This window comes from Ictidomys tridecemlineatus, unplaced genomic scaffold, assembly GCF_052094955.1.
Source record: "Ictidomys tridecemlineatus isolate mIctTri1 unplaced genomic scaffold, mIctTri1.hap1 Scaffold_339, whole genome shotgun sequence".
Taxonomy (NCBI): domain Eukaryota; kingdom Metazoa; phylum Chordata; class Mammalia; order Rodentia; family Sciuridae; genus Ictidomys; species Ictidomys tridecemlineatus.
The window spans coordinates 89,211-105,703 of record NW_027522401.1 but is presented as its reverse complement, the minus strand read 5'-3'; positions in this window follow the sequence as shown (position 1 = coordinate 105,703).

Sequence of the window (16,493 nt, the reverse complement as noted above, 5' to 3'; positions counted from 1 at the left end):
GGAGAAAGTCTAGATAGAGTGCCCAGTGCAGCCACGTTGCTGCACTGAGACAGGGCATGGTGGCCATAAGGTGGGGGCCATGCCACAGCCAAGCAGCGCTGCCCAGAGCAGCAAGAATACACACAGGACAGCAGGAAGACTGCTGCGGTCATGCAGGCTTGCCTCGGGGCTGATGCCAGAGGTGGTCAGCACAGAAATGTCATAAAGCAGAGCATAGACCCAGGTCTGCTCTGTCAGGCTTAATCTGACTTAAGCATCACTGATTTAAGAATCAAGACACAGGCCTGTGAGGCCTGCAGAAGTATCCCAGGCCCACAGGGAGGGCTGCCCTCAGGAGAGGCAGCTCACCTGTTCTCGGGTCTGTGGTAGTCCAGCCGGCATGTCCCACTGGTGACACTGAACAGGGGGTGGAAGGCACACTCCATGCTGTACAGCGCTCACTCTGTGGGCAGCAACACAGAGGCGGGAGTCAGCCACAGTAGGCGCCTGCAACTCCCAAGACCCCAAACAAGCAAAGCACTGGAAAGAAGGGGTCACAGAATTGGGACCCTGCAATGGGACCTCCTAGGTTTCCCTGGTGCCACGGCATTAATTGCAGCCAAAGAACATGTGAGCCTGAATGAGAAACACCCTCGACACCATGGGGTGCCACTGCCACATGTCCTGTTCATGCCCAGTCCCCAGGTGATACAAACACGGCCCAGACGCCCACAGCAGCGTGCGCGCACACACGGAAGAGCAACCAGAACCACCAACTGATGACAGATTCACCAACCACGTCTGTCCAAAGGGGGTGTACTATCCAGCCAAGAGCACACGGAAACCTGGGTCACACCACACATGGGGCACACAACCATGGGCAGAGACCACGCACAGTGCTTCTAATGAATGGCTCCCCACACAGGTAGGGCCACGGAGAGTCTGACCAGAATTCAGGGGTTCTGGGGCCTGGGGGAAGATAGAAGATGGCAGGCTGTTTTCCTGGAATGGACTGCAGTGATGGCTGCCAAGTTCCAGGACATATTAAACCAGGCATGACACACCTTCCACAAAGTGCTACATGACAACATCCTGCCACCTGCATCTGCTCTAGTGGCGAGAATAGGCAGGCTGAACTGCCTACTGGGTCTCACCTATGAGGTCTCGTGCCATCTCCTGATCCTCTTGAAAGCGGTAGGCATTACTGAGCTGCAGGAGTGAGTCCACATGGTAGGGGCTTGTCTGGAGCAGAATCTACCAGAAAAGAAGGGCAGCTCTGGAGGAAGGTCACAGGCAGGGACCCAAAGGACACCCCTGCAGTCCCCCAGGACCTGTGCACACCAGGAGAGATGATCACCAGGTGACAGACGAAATTCCCTTGGGACTCCAGGTGTGCACTGCTATTACCCAGCCAAGGCCTGGACCTGGCTCCAGGTGGGAACTGGGGAAACTGCCTGCTCAGTGGGGCTGTATTTGCTCCCAGGTCTCAGGACAGAGGACTGAAAGCAAGCAGGTTCCCGCCCCCCCCTACGTGGGGGACATGGGGCCAGCAGGATCTACATGCTCCCCCTACCTCCCCAGTGAGGCCCAAGACAGAGGCAGCACCTGGGAAGGACCATAGTGCCACTACACGCAGCTCCCAGCAGGAGAGCACCTGAGTGCCAAGTCTTCACAGTGCCCCTCGGGTCCGGGGGCCCCACTGCCAAGGGAGAAGCTGCCTGGGCATTCGCCCTCCACCCACTGGCAACTGTGGGGCCCACATACCACAAGGTTGTTTGGCTCCATGGCCTCCACGGCCACCAGGAACTTGTGCTGTGCCTGCTGGTACTCCTCACTGTGTTCAAACGCAAAGAAGGAAAGCCCTTTTTTCGATTCCAACAGCCACATAGACAGACCTGGCAGGTGAGAGTGCACAGAGAAGGTGTGCTGGATGCCAGGACATGGCGCCTCTACAGAGCACAGTAGCCCCAAAAGTCTCCCTTGTGCTGTTCTCAGAAAGGACTCTGTGATACCAACCCACTCGATCTGAGGGGTCTCACAGGTCACCCAGGCCTGGGGCTGGGCTGCCTCTGGGCCAGAGGCTGACGTCCAGGGACTCTCTCAGAACACCTGGGCCTGCTTCCCACTGCTTCCTTGGGCTGTCCCGGGAGCTGGCCTCTGTCTGCTTTCCACAAAGACTCACTTCTCTATAGAATTCAGATGAGCTCTGGGAAAGGATGGAGCCGAAGTGGCCCAGGACAACAAACTTCAGGGATGGGAGCATGGAGGTCCATCTGGGTGCCCGATCACGTCTGGTTAGGACCAGCATCCAGGGTGGCTGTGAGGGGCTGGGGCAGGAGGCGAGCAGTGGGCACAGGGCCAGTTCAGAGGCCTTGGCCATGTGTAACCCCTGACCAAATATGGTTCTGCTCCTTTTGTGTGACTGTGTGGAGGGACCATTTCCTCTGGTTAAACTGAAAAATTCAGTCTACTAAGACAACTGCTAAATGGCCAATGGTTCTCATGGTCTTCCCCTGAGCTACTCCATCCTGAGAGCCTGGCCCAAGGTCCAAGTCCTGCAGATTGAGACAATGAGCCCCTATCTCTACCATGTTCGGGTTCCTTTGCTACAAGGGCAAGAGACCTGGTGGGAAGAGAAGATACATGAGAGGCATCAGGGTTGATCCTACAAGTACAGGTCCTGAACTCCCAGGCAATCCTCACTGGGAGTCCAAGGGGATTCTTCTAGAATCCCCAACCCCACAGGCACAGCAGGTGAGGTGCGTTGGTTACCACCCTCCACACATGTCCTCTACACACCCATGACCTCTTCTACAGTATGTGCCCCATCAACCTGCAGAGGGATGTCTGAATGCTTCTCTATGCTGTGTAGCCGATGCCCAGAGAGGGCATTCACTTCCTACCCTGCACCTTCTGCATGGCTGTTTTCTTTAAACATAAAACTATCATACATTATTGATTTTTAAAAATATTTTTAGTTGTAGATGGACACAATACCTTTATATTGCTTATTTAGTTTTATGTGGTGTTAGGAATCAAACCCAAGGCCTCATACATGCTAGGCAAGTGCTCTATCACAGAGCTACAACCCCAGCCCCCAAATTATCATAATGTGAAAACAAACTCAAGGGCTGAGGATGCAGCTCAGCAGCAGAGCCCAGCCTGGCATGTGTGGCTTGGAGTGCTCGGGCTCAGTGCCAGCACACACACACAAAAAACACTTAAAAATGCAAGCGTCTGTTCAGCTGCTTCCTGTAGCATGGCACCCAGAGGACGAGGCAGACGGCAAGGAAGTTGAGAGCTTCTGCACAGGTCAGGCCAGCTGGGGACATACAGGCTGCTGCACCCTCAGGAACACCATACCTCACACGCAGCTGCACATGGTGCTTCAAGGCCCACCCGGAAGGCACTGAGGACAGTGTGCCAGCCCCCTGCTGCAGGAGTGACAGACTCACCTGGCTTGCTGTACCGCGGCCAGGTGCTCTTGGGGGTCATCAGCCACGTGCACTTGGGTTATACATGCTCCCTCTGTCGCAGCCTGGGGAGGAGGAGACAGGCACAGCTTTACCTCCACAGGCCAGGGGCCAGGCTGGCCGCCCAATCCCTCCAGCTCTCCCTGGAGGCAGAGCAGTGCGCAAGGGGCACACAGGGAGAGAGAGCAAAGCACTGCTGCGTGAAGAGGGGACCCAGCTGTGACCTGTGCAAGCAGCTACCATCAGGTCCAGGGGAACAGGGAGGCCAACAGTCCAGCACGAAGGCAAGAGGGACAAAAAGGAAACAAAAGTGAAACCCTAGAACATGGTGCAGAGCAGGAGCTCAGGGCCACTGAAATTCCCTGAGCAAACGAGCTGCTTCCTGTTGGACAGGCTGCACAGGAGGAATGCCTGGCCGTGGTCAGAGGCAAATTAGGGAAGTGGACCTCTGACACAGACCCCAGCAATATGACTCCAATCTTTGAAAAGGAAAACATGGAAACAAAACTGAGGAGTAAATTGGCATATTTCTGCAAGAAAGAAGACCAAGAGCAGAGTGTTGAGGGTCCTCAGGCACCCAGCTCCCTGCGACTCTTGTGTGAGCGACAAGTTGAGGGTACCAGGCCCCCTTTGGGCAAGAGTTCTTAGCTGCTGTTAGGGGGTCTGGCTCCCTTGCCAGGTGGCATCTTAGCCAGGCCTGGAAGGGCTGCACCCTGAGCTGAGTGATGAAATGTGGATGTGTATAGACCAATCTCTAGGCTTTTCAACAGTGCCCTATTTCACTAAAACAAAACAAGGAATAAGGAGCTGTACTACCCAGAACAGGACAAAACAGCATTTTTCTTTTCTCAAAAAGAGACATGAAAACTGTGTGAGAAGAACAAATACACAAAAAAAGCATGGCCAGAGGCTGAGAGGCACAATATGGCACAACTCTGCACACGCAGCAAGCAGTGGAAAGGAAACCACTGGTGCCTGGAAGTCTACAGCATCCTGGGCACCGCCAGGTCTGTCTGAAGTGAGCTGCCAGCCAGAAGTCTAGGGGAGGAGGCAGCCCTGACAGATGCTGGGGGGAGGGTCAGGAGGAGAACCTTAAGGGTCGCGACACAGAGGGTGTGGAGACAGCACAGACAGGGGGAAGGGAGCAGACCCCATCTGTCTCAGGAGGAAGTCAGATTCCCCCCAAAGATCAGTGCACAGCTATATGGAAACCCTGAATGGTCACCAGGAGGGAGGAACAGAAAGGAGCTAAGGTTTGGTCTCTGAACAACAGGACAAGGGTGGGGGACCAAGAAGGAGGGAACCACAGCTTTTCACTGGACATACTTCAGTAGGACTTAAATTTTTGAAGAAACAAACAACAAAAAAGTGTGCTGCTATAAAGGTAGTAAGTGAGCTGACCTGGTTACAGACCTGTGGTCCTGGCTGCCTGGGAGGCTGAGGGGGAGGCCCATGCAGACTCATGAGTGTGCGACCAGCCTGGGAAGCATGGAGGGCCTCACCTCAAAAATAGATACATAAAACTGAAATATGTGCAGGGGGCAGCTCAGAGGTGTGTGGCTCGGAGGTGTGTGGCTGTGGGTTCACTCCCTAGCACCATAAAAACTAAAAAACAAATGTAATTATTAACTAATGACTGATAATAACTATAATTTACAAAAATAAGATGATGCAAAAATGTAACACAGGGGCAGGCAGACAGAGCTGGGCTGAGTGGCAGAACTCAGCCTGAGCAGCACAGGTAGTGGCTCATGTAAGTGCTTTTCACAAATAACCCAAAACACACAGAAGTCAGAAACCCATGAGTCCCCAAACACTTAAAAACAAAAATACAAGGCAAAAACTGTTAAACACAAGGAAAGTGGGAACAAACGAAGTGTGAAAATAATCCTTGGCCCACTCATGACCCAACAGACACCAGTCAGACAAGGGCGCCACGTGCACACCTCACACAGTTTCAAGGCACTGTGTGGTCGAGGATGTAGCTGAGGACAACCGAGTGCAGGTGGGCCTTGGCGGTACCGTTCCTGGGAGGGCAGCTGGGCAAGGCACAGGTACTCGAGGAAACCCACAGTGGGCCACTTCTCGGAGGGCTTCATGGATGCAGGGGGCCTGCAGCCAAGGTGTGGACACGCCTATCCTTGGCCTAACAAAGAACTCTGTGCATCAGGCACAGAAGACACCTGGGACTCCGACATGCCAAAGCCAGCACAGCTTCCTCGAGAGGAAGAGTGGAAGAGATGGAGAGTGGAACTCCCACCTCCTACAGAAAGTCCCAGGATGGGCCCTGACTTCCCCTGGAAAAGCCAAGGGACACTCCACTGCCTGCTCACCATCAACTGACACTGCAGAAGCTGACTAGCCAGGAATGAGTTAGGTGACATAAAACTGATCTCAGAACCCAAACTTTTTGTCATTTTTCCTGCTGGTGGAGAAACAAAATGGATCTGGATAAAATTTCAGGATTCAAAGTTTAACAGCTTGTAGGATCTTTTTAAAAATATGGGGTGCACAGTTGAGAAGGTGTGAAACAGCATGGCCTCCTGGCGTCTCAGCCACCTGCCCAGGCCCTGGAAGGGCTCCATCTGTCCAGTGTGGCTTTCAGTACTCTCCCCCAGGGTTTTCAATGGCTCCCCCACCCATAAGAAATGAACACAGGTAAAAACAGCTTGAGAATGCAGCTACTGTGGGCCTTACCTTTGCTCCCCCAGGACCACTCGAGCACCAAAATACCGTTTCAGTTCTGTGTCGGATTCAAGTGTCTAGAATGTGGGAAATGTGAGGAAGAAAAATTAAGTCAGGCTTTCCTACAATGACTTGAAATTGCAGAAAGCTAAGTAAGAGTCCAGCCAAAGAACAATGATTTTGGGCTTGAAAGGTGATTTCTAGGCCTGCTTTCTTTAAATCTGCCACCTGCAATAGGACCTGACCACTACTGGCCCCATGGGGCACCCAAGGGATGCAGTGGGTCACTGCTAGGAGAGAACCTGGGGTAGGTCTCCCCTGTGGGTCCAGTGTTCATCTGCCACGCTTTGTACAGGGAGCATGCACCCTGACGCGGAGTGGAGGGCCTCAACGATACAGGCAGCTTACTTGTCAAAGCTGGCAAAGATCAGGTTTCATTAAGCACCCACCAGACCAAGAGATGGGTGATCGTCCAAGGGTGACACTACACTGGTACAGCTCAAAACGCCTCATGAGACATACAAAGGCAAGCTGTTTGTAAGTCCTGAGCTGGGCATGATGGTGCCACACCCATGTCTACTCAGAGGCCAAGGCAGGAGGACTCCTTGTTAGAGGCTAGTCTCAGCTACTTAGCAAGCCCTAAACAAGCTAACAATACCCAGTCTCAAAATCAAAAATAAAAAGGAGCCAGGTGCAGTGATGCTCGGGTATAATCCTAGCATCCAGGAAGATCGAAAATTTGAGGATCGCCTCAGCAAATTAGTGAGGCCCTAAGCAACTTGGTGAAATCTTGCCACAAAAAAATAAAAAGGGCTGGGGATATGGCTCAATGGTAAAGCACCCCTGGATTCAATCCTCAGTACCAAAAAAAAAAAAAGTCCTTTGAAACACAGATGTTTTTTCCTTACTTCTTTCTCCTTTTTTCTACTTCCTCAATGTTTAATAATGCACTCTTAACACTTCTAAATAAATAAAGACAGCAAACTGTCCTCTTTCTAAATCACTCCTCCCCATCAAAATCAGAGGCCGAGGCCATACCTGTGCTCCACATACAGGACATGCGCTCAGTGGTGGGGGACCCGGGTGGCTGAGCTCACTGCCATCCTCAATCCTCTCCAAGATGTGGTCGATATCCTCCATCCTACTTTCCTAAAAGCCCAGAAGCAACTGTTAATCGCCACACTGGCTTCACTCCAAGTGCTCTGACAACCAATAACAAGGAGTTACTTTGAAAAGTTATTTGGTATGTACTTTCTAAAAGATGATCTAACTCAGAAGGAGGAGATGTATTATAGGAGGAAGCTCAGAACCATCACTAATCCAGAAGGCCCTGGGAACCATCGGGCCAGAGAGCCACACTTCATGTCTCACAGTTTTAATGTGGGCATCACAAGCACATCTAGACATACATTATAAATAGCAATAAAGAGGATACAGGCTCCAGGTGTGGGGGCGCTCACTTCTAATCCCAGGTACTTGGGAGGTGACACAGGAGGACTACAAGTTTGAGGCCAGTCTCGGCAACTTAGGAAGGCCTTAAGCAAACTTAGTGAGATCCTGTCTCAGAATAAAAAATAAAAAAGGGGGACTAGGGATGTGGCTCAGTAGTAAAGAATGGAATGCCCTGATTCCATCCCCAGAATGAATGAATGAATAAACAACAAACAAATGTACACAGACAATAAGGCCCCAGAATAGGACAAAAATATACATATATATTGGCACTTGAACTGCAGATGGATCCTCAGATCGGGTCCCAAGGGCCCTTTGCATGGAAGCTACAAGTTTAAAAGTCATAGAGAACCCCTGCTCTGGCTCCCCAGGGAGAGCAACAGCTGAACATGGCAGGGTGCACAGAGGCACGCACACACCACCCCACTAAGACAGAGCTGGCACTAGAGGGACCAGATATGTCCAAGTCATCCTCAAGACCTTCCAGAAGCCTTCCATCACCAGCACAACGAGGCCAGGACCTTCCAGCACCTACTGAATCAATGAGTCCCTGAACTGGCTGCCTGTAAGAGTCTCTAGAAGCTTCTTAGAAATGCAGAGTGCTGTGTCCATCTCTGGGCAATGGGATGAGACTCTCCGGGGCTTGTATTATTTTGCCCAGGAAACACAAGAAATCTGCATGTCGATCTCACGAATGCACCCAAAAGCCAAACCCCAAACACATTTGGCAATTGAAAGCACGTTGCAGCATTTATACTTGGAAGCTGCTACAGTTGGACATTGCTCCTTTTCTGGGGGAAGCCTCACTCTAATTTCTTTGGTGTGGAAGATAAGTGTCAAGACATCAAGACATGGAGACCTGTTAAAGGGCTGCTCATCGCTGGTCATCTCTCGGCCAGTGTTCGGTTTCTCCCTAGCCAGAATGTCCTGGACTCTAAACAGTGGCTCATTGGTCCCTGAGCAGGCTGCAGAGGGCTTTGGATGGAATGCACAGCAGACTCTGAGGGCCTGACAGGTGGGCATGGGCCATTTGGGGGGCTTGGTTCTATCCCTTAAGCAGAACCCACAGGTCTGCCATCGTCTGTCAGAACCTGAAGCTGTATCTTCCCACTAAGCAATAAGCAGGCACAGTCCCCAAGCTGAGCAGACAGGGAAATGGCAGCCCCACCCTATATAAAATGTGTGAATTTTATTATAGTCAAATTATCCTTCAACAAAGTTGATCATAAGTTATTATCCTAAAACTTCCAGACGTTTTATGAAAGCCTTTAATGTGAAATAAAGAGATTAATAAAGAAGAAGTGAGCCCAAGGGAGAAGCAAGTGTTCATAAAATTAACACATTAAAAGAATAGATACATGAATCAAAGAAAAATGTCTTTAAAAGCGAAAATCGGCATAGAAAAGAGCTCTTGAGAACAAACTTTTAAGAAAACAACAGTAAAGTGAAAAATTCAGTAGAAAGTTTGGAAGATAAATTCGAGGAACTTTTCAGAAAGTAGAGCAAAACGACAAAGAGAAAAATGGGAATGTCAAAAAGCAGCTCAGAAAACTGCACTCAGCCCACAGGCGGAGCATGCCACTCTGTGGTGGAGCACTGGCCCAGCATCTCTGTGTCCTGGGCTCAATCCCCAGCCCTGGATGGGTGGGGATGAAGACCAGAAGAGAATGCTCAAGTTACACAAGTCCCCAAACAGAGCAGAAAAAGCAAGAGAAGACGCCTTCACTGGGTGACACAGCACCTCTGCAAGCTTAAGTGCAGGGGCGCAGCACCTCCCACATTTTGAAAGAAAATCACTCAGCCCAAATTCTATCCAGCCAAACTGTCAACCAAACTTGAAGGTAGAATAAGACATTTTCAAAAAGAAACAGAGTGATTAACAATCAGCTGGACTCCCATTAAATTGTATTCTAGGAAACTAAGGTTGCACATGTTCCCCCCAAAGAGAAGGCAGTCCAAACAAGAGGCAGGGATGGTAGGGGCTACAGGAAGCAGAAGAGCAACCTGGGAGAGAGAGGATGGGGACATCCAGGGCCACGAGGCAGGGACAGTTGGGCACAGGTGTTGAGGGGAAGCAATGCAGTGCAGGTGGATATGGCCAGGAGAGGCCTCCTCAGCATTGGAAGGCTGTTGGAATACCTGGTGTGTCTGGGGATCTTGGGACTGATTTAGATGACAGTCACAGTATTGAGGGTGAATAAGTATAAGTAAATAGAAGAAAATAAACCCAGTGACTCTGGGAAAAAAATAAGCACACGTGCGTGCGCATGCACACACACAACACACTCAAAAAAGCCCTTAGGAAATTGTTAGCTCCATAAGAAACAAATAAAAAGAAAGAAAAAGTAACTATAGTTCACTAACTGGCTTATTTCTGAATGCATAATTCAATATGTAACATGGTTTCCTACCATAAAGAATAAACTCTGATCTGAGCAAGATTACCATGTGTGTTAGCCTGTTTTCTGTTGCTAGAGCAAAGTACCTGAGGCTGGGTAATTGTTTGAGTCAGGTTTTTTGCTGCTGTGACTAAACGATCTGACCAAAACAATTATAGAGGAGAAAAAGCTTATATGGGGGTTCACAGTTTCAGAGGTCTCCGTCCATAGACAGCCAGCTCCATTCTTTGGGGCTGAAGGTGAGGCTAACATCAAGGCAGAAGAGTGTGGCAGAGGGAATCATCTCACATGATGATCAGGAAGCAGGGAGAGAGGTCACTCGCCAGATGCAAATTACCCCCCCCCCAGGGACCCACCTCCTCCAGCCACACACTACCAGTCTTCAGGTACCACTCAGTTAATCCCATTAACCCACCAATTGGGTTAAGGATCTCAGAACCCAATAATTTCTCCTCTGAACCTTCTAGGATTGTCTGACCCGTGAGCTTTTGGGGGACACCTCACATCCAAACCACAATGGTATGTATAAGGAAGGAGTTGACTCTTGGTTCTGAAAGCTGGGAGCCCAAGGGCCTGGTGCTGGCAGGGGCCTGGTTCTGGGTGAAGTCCTAGTGGAGTGGAAGGGCCAGTGGGTATCTATCTCCTGGGGAGGAAAGCACGAGGGCAGCTGGGCTTTATAGCAACTGTTCTTGCAGTAATTAATCCAGTGGGTTTTTTAAAATATTTTTTTAGTTGTTGATAGACCTTTATTTATTATTTATTTACATGCAATGCTGAGAATCGAACCCAGTGCCTCACACATACCAGGCAAGTGTGCCACCACTGAGCCCCAGCCCCAACCCCCATTAATCCAGTTTTGAGAGAGCAAGAACTCTCTCCCTCCAGAAAGGCACGAACCCCTCTTAGTGACCTAATCACCCTCTTAAGTTCCTGCCACCTTTCAGCACCAGAATCAACCACAGGACATGTAACCTAACGGGAGAGTGGAGGGAGGGGAGTGAAAGAGGAGGGGAAAGAGATGTAAGAGAACTACCTTAAAAAATGCAAGAAGCAGCTGAGTGTGGTGGTGCACGCTGCAAACCCAGGGACTCTGGGGGCTGAGGTAGGAGATCACAGTTTGCGGTCAACCTGGGCAAATTAGCAAGACCCTGTGTCAAAAAAAGTGGATGAAAGTGCTGGGGATGTTTCCCAGTGGTAAAGCACCTCTGAGTTCAAAACAAAAACAACCAAACAAGCTAAACTAAAAAAAAAAAAAATAGAAGCTCCTACACTTGTTTATGTCTACAGGCAAACACCAAAATGATCAGCCTCAAGAGATGAAAGAGGATGTGGTTTTGTATTAAATATTTGAACTCTTTAAGCCATGATCAAACTGTATCTAAGCTTGATAAAAGTAAAAATTTTTAAATTGCTAACAAAGATGAAAAGAGTACACTGGATGTAAAGAAGTGGACGGCTGTTAGAAGACAAGCAGTTGGGTAGCATATACAGCATGGATACACTCACGTTTTTATTTTTGGAATAGAAGGCAAATTACTCCCTGTTCCAGAGGGAGTGACAGCAGGTTCTGGGGAGGAGGTTTCACTTGTCAGTTAGCGGCCATGTGCCCCAGGGCTCTGGTGCTGCAGAGTGCTCTTCACACCCCTGGTGGAAGGACAGAGCTGGCCCTCCTTGATGGGGGGAAGCAAGGGTCTGTACCTTGGGCAGGTGGCAGGAGAGCCACCTCTCCTGTACCTCATGCTGGCCCGAGGGCTGAGGTGGAGCCCCATGAGGACCAAGGCCACACAGAAACCAGGACCCTGAGACCACGGCTGCCCATGGTGTAGGATAGCCCAAGGAAAGACCGGGTTCTTCTGTCCCTGCTTATCCCTTGCCCCTCTCACAGCTGCTGGACACCTTGCAACAAGACTTCCGGTAGCTTCCGCAGCCACATGTGCTATTCTCACAGCTCTCTGGAAACACCTCACGTGGAGCTGGCCTAAGCCAGCCGGGGCTCCTGACTGCTGCTTGGAGGCCACTGGAGAGCTACGGACTCCTTCTCCCATCCTGGCAAGAGGAATGTTCACACAGAGATGAAAGATGCTGGGCAGGAAAGGGGGAGATCGGAGCTGACTGGCCTCTCCTGAAACCTGGTATCCTGGGCCCAGACCTGGCCACTGTCAGGCTTGCAAGCCCAGAAGGTCAAAGGCTGGAATTCCATCCCCCCAAACCAAAGGGCACCCAGAACAGTCCAGGTGATTTTCTTCTGCCCAGGTCACACCCGGGTCCTCGCAGGTGGTGATCACTGGCCCTGTGTGGGGTGGTTGGAACTCAGCACTTGGTGAAGGTGATTTTCTGTCTTCTAGATCTCCAAGTTCCTGTTCTGGTGGCCACACGTCACCATGAGATTCTGCCTCCCCAATTTTCAAGGGTCTCTGGCTAAAATGTCATGTCTTTGGGAACAGTCACCCTTTTGAGTCTCCAGGGTAAGCCGGAGCAGCTGAGGGTCTGAATCCAGCCTGAGCTGGGGACCAGGGTGCGGGTAAGGCACTGTGGAAACTCCGGTGCCTGAGTCTGCATGACACCTGAGCCTGGCCGCCTGGCCTGAGTGAGGCCTTGGTGGTGGCCCTGGCTAGCTGTGATTCAGCTCCAAGGAACCTGTTTCCTCATCTGCAGGGTGGAAAGATAGCAGCGTCCACACAGTAGAATGCCTTTGAGGGGTCACAGGGAATTCGGGCAGCATTCCTGATGCCCGTGCTGCTGAGAACGCCCGTCAGTCATTTAGAGCTCAAGTTTAACACTGAAGGCAGCAGCCAGCGGATGGAGGTGGGCAGAAGGGGCCCCACAAGGAGAGCTTGGCAGTGACCTCTGTCCCTCCAGAGCCCCTCTCCTGACACCTTCAGGCAGAGGCCAGTAACCTCCATCCTATCTGCAGGGCCTGGGCATGGGGGAGAGTATCGTGGGAGACCCACGTGCCTCTCTGGGCACCAGGACAGAACGTGGCCCTCTCCACTGACTGGGCGAAAGGTAGGCCAGGTGCCATGGGCCACTGTGCTGAGGCTGGCGGGCATTCCTGTCACTGTTTGCCTGAGGTGGGGCCCAGGCAGAGGCTAGAGACCCCAACCCCAACTGCAGATGGGGAGAAGTCTGAGAAAATATGCTACCTGTCCACCTGCACCTCCCTCCCAGGTCATCCCTTCCTGGATTTGGGGACAGGAATGAGTCACAGGATGGGCTCTTGGGCCAACTCACTTCCTGTCCCCTGGCCACAGCTCATCTGGGGGCTGCAGAGCTCCCAAGTCCTTCCAGACTCGCTCTGTCCTGTGGGGGTGAGTGGGAGAAGAACTGGATAATGGCAGGGACCCTGAGGGATGGGGCTTGCAAGATAGGAAAAGAGCATGAGGGACCAAGACCCCCAGGAGGAGGACAGGTGTGAGTCAGCTCCTGGAGGAGGGGGCATGTAGGCGGGGCCGGGTATAAGCTGGGCAGCCCTTTGTCACCATCATCATCATCATCAAGACACACACGACGATGTACCAAGCTGGGTGACTTGTGCTTTCTGCTTGGGGACAGCCATGGCCCTCGAACCAGCCACTGCTATCACCAGCGCTCACCCCAGAAATTGGAGGCCACGAGGGCCAGGCTGCCACAAGCCACAGACTCCGAAGTCACAGCCAGCGAGTCCCCAGGGGCTCTTCCCACGCCTTGGCCTGTCCTTGCTATGGCCGCTAGCTGGTCCAGTTCAGCCCCTGGCCTCTTTTCCACCTTGGTGCACAAAGCCCTGGGGTGGAAAAGGAGGAGGGCAGCAGGGATCAGAGGAAGAGGGCCAACCGGAGAGCAAAGTCTCCATCTGAGTTTATTACAGGATGACAGGAGGGCGGTCAGCCATCGTCTGCTGCGCTAGAAACTTCAGGACCCTTCCAGATCTTTCCATAACCGCAGCTGGAGCTTCCTGAGCCTCCTTTGGTCTCAAGGTCCTACCTCAACCAAGTTCTCCAGCTGTCCAACAGCCTGGGGGCAGGGTGGGTGTTCTGCAGTGGAGGGGACAGAGGCCACTCACCTGGGCCAGCTGGGGGGACTGTGCCTCGGCCCCTCAGTTCACAAAACCTGGTGGAGTTTAGCCCACCTTTGGCTCCAGCCTGCCGGCCACCCCTGCCACTGCCCAGGCCCAGGGCCATACCAGGGGGACCCTTCCACTGCCAGCACACAGCCCCACGGGTTTGCTCCTGGGGTGAAAGCCAAGCACAGTGCTGCTTTCAGGATCAGTGCAGGCTTCATAAGCTCCTGAGACCACTCCACTTTCAGTACTGGTGAAGTCAGGGTTGTGCATGTGACATGTCTTGGCTCACTTGCCTAGGGCACAGGGACCCTACTGTAGTAAGATCTCAGGCATGACAGGCCATTGGAACTGGAATCCATATCTTTCTTCTATGTGATTTTGGGCAAGTCTCTCAACCTCTCTGTGCCTTAGAATCTTTGTGTAAATAGTATAGACCTGCACGGGACCCTGCAATAGTTTGGATCTTGAATTTCCCCCAAAGGCCATGAGTTGAAAGCTTACTCTCCAGTCCATAGTGCTTTTGGGAGGTGGCAGAACCTTTAGAAGGTGGGCCTAGTGGAAGGAGTTAGATCACTGGAGTGTGCCCTTGAAGTGGGTATTGGAATGCTTATCCCTTTCTTTCTCTTTTGGCTTTCCAGTTGCCAAAGAGCCTCCTCTGCCAAGCCCTCCCACCATGATGCACTGGGCTCCCACAGGCCCAGAGCAACAGGGCCAAGTGACCGTGGACTGAAACCTCTGCAACCACGAAATAAGATAAACCTTTTCTCTTATTGAGTTGATTATCTCAGGTATTTTGTGATATGACGGAAAGCTGACTCATGGGACCCATGAGGTTGTCTTGGGGATTAAACAAAGAAGTGCTGAGAGCAGCAGGGGGACCCAATGGCACTGCCTATGTCCTAGCAGGTGCCTGTTGAACGTGTGCTGCTCAGAGAAGCCCAGCACTCTCCAGGTGCCACCCAGGAAGCCTGGCACTGTGCTTCTGCCTGGCTACCTATGAAAGAGGGTCCTAGCTCAGAGCCAGTGTCTGCCTGTGGCATGCCAGCTCCTTCAGGCTGTGAAGCTGGACACTGTGGGGACAGAATGAAGGCCTTGAACCAGGCAGAGAGTGGGGAGAATCACTGTCAATCTGTTTTTCCAAATTGTGCTACTTCAAATGCCCTGGGCAGATGCCCACGTGTGCGGGGTCACTCAGCTGGGCCAGAGGCCCTTTGTCTCCTTTAAAGGCCCCATTGTGACCCCACACCGGCCCCAACCCTGGAACAAGAGACCCTTGTGTGGGCCCTGTAGGCCAGCTCCTCTGGTCCTCGGCTGGCAGCGGAGATTCTGTCCCTGTGGGGTTGGTGCAGGGCACCATCCACCTCCATGGGGGCTGCGCCTGCTGGGCTCTAATAAGAGCCAGTGTTTCGTCAGGTTCTAGAATGTGGAGGAAGCCTGACTTGCCCAGAAGTGGGTCTTCTGCAGAGGGGCAGATGCCCTGGGGACCTACTATAAGAGGACAGGTGGGGAGGTTGGCTTCCAGGAAAGGTGGGCAGCATGGGACCCTCCGGGCCACCCTGCCCTGGGGGGGTGCCCCTGAGCCTCCAGGAGCAAGGTGAACGTGAACATTCATTTCCCTGTTGGAGTTGACCCACAGTGGCCTCCCCGGGGGCCTCCTGGGCTGCACTCTCCCTGGGGGAGCCCCAGGGAGTTGCGTGAGGGCCCCAGAAGGCAGCAGGGACGGTCTGGGTGGCTCTCTGGGCTGAGTCCAGCCAGAGCACTGTTCACGGGATCCAGAGGCCCAGCTCCACCTCTGAGGTCCTTGCAAGCTAACCACTCCACTGGGTCTGCTCTCCCGTCACTTCCTACTGAGCCCCAGCTCGATCTGGTCCGCAAGCTTCGGCTCTTGGTCACATCATGGACAAGAGTCCCTCCATTCTTTCTCAGGCCCAGGGAAAGGTGAGCTCTCTGCTCTGGGGGCCCGGGAAGCCTCAGGCCCCTCCCCTTGGCAAGGGGTGTGGTGGGCCAGGCAGGCCTCTGGCTCTCCGAGGAGAGCCCAGGGGCTGCCTGATGGGGCACTGTCATGGCCCCGCTCTCGAAAAGAAGACGGAGTCCAAGGCCCATGCACCCCCACCTGTGAGGCCCTGGTCAAGGTCGGGGCTGTCCCTCTGCCCACGCAGTCCAGTGCCCGTGCCACGTGCATGTCCACCAGAGGTGCTCACCTTGGCTTCTCCCTTTTTCTCTCCCCTTCAGCCCTGGGGATTGAACCTAGGGCTCCTGGTAAAATCCATCTCCAGCCCTTTTTATTTTTCAAGTTGAGACAGGCTCTCGCTAAGTCGCAGCGGCTTCCAACGTGTGATCCTCTGTCTCCTTGTCCCAAGTCCCTGGGGTGTGCCACCACACTGGCTTCATTGTCATCACTTCTTGAGAGGCCAGTGGTCAGATCTGCATAAGGACAGATCTGGGAGTATTCAGGGCCCAAAGGCC